Here is a 4491-nt window from a genome sequence, read left to right as displayed (position 1 = left end):
TTTCTGTGATTCAGTATCTTCATCCATAAAATGAGAATTCTACGTCTGTTCAACCCTCCATGTGTGAGCCCCATTTGGGACAGAGATTTTTTCTGGCCAGATTATCTTGTATCTATCTTAATTTTTATGGTATTCGTTAAGTGCTTACTATATGCCAGGCAGTATACTAAGCTCTAGTACCACCACCATGGCTTAGTAATAATAATAATAATGGTATTTGTGAAGCTCTCACTATGTGCCAAACACTGTTCTAAGCACTTGGTTAAATACAAAGTAAGCAGGTTGTCTGTCCCATGTGGGGTGCAGAGTCTTCATCCCCATTTTACAAATGAGGTAACTGAAGCCCAGAGAAGTTAAGTGGCTTGCCCAAGATCGCACAAGAGGAAAATGGCAGTGGATAGAGCCTAGTAGTCAGAAGGTCATGAGTTCTTAACCCAGCTCCATCACGTCTCTGCTGTGTGACCTGGGCTAAGTCACTTCACTTCTCACTGTCTCACTCATTTCTTCTGTACAATTGGGATTGAGACTGTGAGCCCCACATGAGACAGGGATTGTACCCAACCTGATTTGTTTGTATCCACCTCAGTGTTTAGTACCATACCTGACACTTAGGAAGTGTTTAACAAATATCAGAATTATTATTATTATATAAGATAATCAGGTAGGACACAGTCCAACTTCCAAATGGGACTCACAGTCTTTATCCCCATTCTAGAGACGAGGTAATAGGCACAAAGAAGTTACATAACTTGCCCAAGGTCACCCACCAGACAAGTGGTGGAGCCAGAAATAAAACCCATCCTTCTGACTCCCAGGTCAGTGCTCTCTCCAATAAGCCACATTACGAGAAGCAGCGTGGCTCAGTGGAAAGAGCCCGGGCTTGCGAGTCAGAGATCATGGCTTCGAATCCCGACTCTGCCACTTGTCAGCCGTGTGACTGTGGGCAAGACACTTCACTTCTCTGTGCCTCAGTTACCTCATCTGTAAAATGGGAATTAATTGTGAGGCTCACATGGGGCAACAAGATTACCCTGTATCTACCCCAGAACTTAGAACAGTGCTCTGCACATAGTAAGCGCTTAACAAATACCAACATTATTATGATTAATGATCTACTCAAAAGCAGACTGCCTGATCCCTGTGGGGTGAAAGGAACAACTTTCACTGTGCTGGGAAGCTTTTATCCACCAGTTTTATCATGCAGCTTGAAATGTTACAGTTTTCTTAAACTGCTGGGGCCTATTAGACACAAGGGGAACATTAATCATGACATTTCCCAGCACTGGTTTCAAGGGAGGGTGATCCTTGGTTGCCAGAAGCTGCCAATTTTCAGGGGCCACTCTTGTGTGAGTCACACCACAGAGGGTCCCGAACCTCCTGGGCAGGCAGCCTAGCCACTGAGTTGGGAACAAACGGGAATGCCACAGGAGTCCCTGAACGAATATATCCAGGACTCACTCTGGGGAGAGGAGGAGGGACATTATAAGGAGCGGGAGTATTGCACTAGCAAGTAGCTCCCGGCTAACCACTTTCCTCCTTCTGAACCAGGCAAGTCTCCAGAAGTGAGTCTGCTTCTTCCCACTCCACAGAGTTCATTTGGTTGACATTAATACTGGCCCCATTTCCATACAAACATCTTGGCTGTCATCAGAGGCAAAGCAAGCCAAAAGAGTGAGACTACAGCTGGCCACTGTTGAAAGTTCTCCTGGCCAAATAGCTGTCTGTGCTTGAGTGCACACACACAGATACCACACACACACACACACAGAGTCTTCTTTCTTTTCATTTGAACCACTTTTATTCTCCAGCTTCATTTCCATTATGCTTTCCTTCCAATCTTATCAAAGATGGGCAGGGAATGTGTCCAATAGATTGTTAGATTGTACTCTGTGCACAGTAAGTGATCAAAAAATGGGATAGGTTGATTGAAAGACAGTAAAGCAAGCTATGCGCAATGTAGATTCTATCAGAATGGTTCATTTCATTTCCCCTCCCCACAGCTAGGCTCTTCGGGTGTGTCCTGGATGACAAGGAACAATATACTGTCCAGATGAGCCACTGACATCCCTGGCCGTAGCAGCCCCGATGGTTCTCAGTGGGATCAGGAGTCTTCAGTGGACATTTGAGAACATGGCATCTCACTAAATCTACAAGGGGAAAAGAGGCAACATCCTAACATTTCCTCCCCCTCCAGCCCCTTACCTATTTTTGCCATCCCTTGATTCCTTTGGGTAGAGGAGGCTGATGAGTTTCAGAGATGATTAAAAATAAATATTGCAATGGGCAACTTTGTAGCCCCTCTCAGGGTCGCACCTGGAGAGCTTCCAATACTCTACCAGTCTTGAGTTTTGGAGGGAGAGTTAAGCAGAAGCACACCCATTCCATTCCTAGCTTGGGCAGTGGCTAAAGCGTGGAAGGCAATCTGCTACAAGTCAAAACCCACTTGGGCTGGATGGCAGTGGCATAGGAGAGAGTCAAGGGTGGAGACTCAGGCTTACTGCACAGAAGGAAGCAACAGAACAACCACTTCCACATTTTTACCGAGAAAATTCTATGGATTCATGACAGAATGATTGCAGATAGAGTTGGGCCATTCTGGGAGAGATGTGTCCACGGGATCGCTATAGGTCGGAGACAACTCGACAGCAAAAGGCAAGACAACTCTGTATGAAGTGATCTTCTGGGTCTTTGGGGAAACCACAAAATGCTTAATTTTAGATGAAAGTGTAAATGATCCCTTTGGAATAGTTTTCCAAAATCAATATCATAATTCTTTACTACTTCAGTGAACTGTCCTAGAAAATACCCACTCCTTGGATGTAATGTACTGAAAACTGATCATTCAAACTCAAAATGACACTTCTGTGGGCAGAGTTCTTGTCATCGGAGACAAAAAGTTTCATCTCTTCTCCACACCAATTGGTAACCTGATAGAAAAAAGAAGGTCCTCAATTGTGAAATGAACTTAAATTAGAATTTGCAAATCGGCTGCAGAAAATGGTGCCTAGAATAATAATCATTAATTATAATTCTGGTAATAATAATAATAATGTTGGTATTTGTTAAGCGCTTACTATGTGCAGAGCACTGTTCTAAGCGCTGGGGTAGATACAGGGTAATCAGGTTGTCCCACGTGAGGCTCACAGTTAATCCCCATTTTACAGATGAGGTCACTGAGGCACAGAGAAGTTAAGTGACTTGCCCATAGTCACACAGCTGACAAGTGGCAGAGCTGGGGTTTGAACCCATGACCTCTGACTCCCAAGCCCGTGATCTTTCCACTGAGCCATGGGTATTTAAGTGCTTACTATGATAATAATAATAATAATAATGATGGCATTTGTTAAGCGCTTACTATGTGCAAAGCACTGTTTTAAGTGCTGGGGGGATACAAGGTGATCAGGTTGTCCCATGTGGGGCTCACAGTTTTAATCCCCATTTTAGATGAGGTAACTGAGGCCCAGAGAATTCATTTAATAGTATTTATTGAGCGCTTACTATGTGCAGAGCACTGTACTAAGTGCTTGGAATGAACAAGTCGGCAACAGATAGAGACAGTCCCTGCAGTTTGACGGGCTTACAGTGTAATGACGGGCTTACAGTTTACAGAGAAGTTAAGTGACTTACTCAAAGTCACACAGCTGACAAGAGGCAGAGCCGGAAGTAGAACCCATGACCTCTGACTCCCAAGCCCGGGCTCTTTCCACTGAGCCATGCTGCTTAACTATGTGTTAAGCACATTATCAGTCGTCAATCCATCAATCATATTTACTGAGTGCTTGCTGCATGCAGAAAACTATACTAAGAACTTGTAAGAGTACAATAAAACAGAGCTGGTAGGCACATTCCCTTTCCACCACAAGTTTACAAGGTAGAGGAGGATACAGACACTGAGTAAATAAAAGATGGATATGTGTAAGTAGTGCTGTGGGGCTGAGGAAGGTGTGAATAAACAGGGTAAATACAAGTACAAGGAGGATGCAGTAGGGAGTGGGAGAAGAGGAAATGAGAGCTTAGTCACGGAAGGCTTCTTGGAGGACATGTGCTTTTAATAAGTCTTGAAGCTTGGGGAGTGATCATCTGTCAGATATGAAGAGGTAAAACATTGCAGGCCAGAAGCAGGATGTGAGGGTGAGAAGCAGCATGTCTTTGTGGATAGAGCACGGGCCTGGAAGTCAGAAGAACCTGGGCTCTAATCCAGGTTCTGCCACTAATCTGCTGTTTGTCTTGGGGCAAATCACTTAATTTTTTTATGCCTCAGTTACCTCATCTGTAAAATGGAGATTCATACTGCATGCTCCATGCGGGACATGGACTATGTCCAACCTGATTAGTCTGCATCTCCCCCAGCTCTTAGAAGGGTGCCTGGCACATAGTAAGCACTTAACAAGTACCACAAACAAAAGATAGTCATGATCAAGTTATGGTGAGTAGGTTGGGATTAGAGGAATGGGTGTGTGGACTGGGTTGTAGTGGGAAATCAGTGAGAAG

At 44.3% G+C, this 4491-nt stretch overlaps 1 non-coding gene across 1 annotated transcript; it reads left to right on the top strand.

The window, feature by feature from the left end:
• Positions 1–2295: 2295 nt before the first annotated feature.
• Positions 2296–2433, top strand: LOC114811455. Its single transcript, XR_003759158.1, has one exon. It is a non-coding gene; the product is annotated as a small nucleolar RNA SNORA7 (small nucleolar RNA).
• The last annotated feature ends 2058 nt before the right edge of the window (positions 2434–4491 follow it).

The sequence above is a fragment of the Ornithorhynchus anatinus genome, chromosome 4 (genome assembly GCF_004115215.2).
Source record: "Ornithorhynchus anatinus isolate Pmale09 chromosome 4, mOrnAna1.pri.v4, whole genome shotgun sequence".
NCBI lineage: Eukaryota > Metazoa > Chordata > Mammalia > Monotremata > Ornithorhynchidae > Ornithorhynchus > Ornithorhynchus anatinus.
Note: the sequence above shows the minus strand (reverse complement) of the source record. Positions and strands in the feature narration are given on the sequence as shown.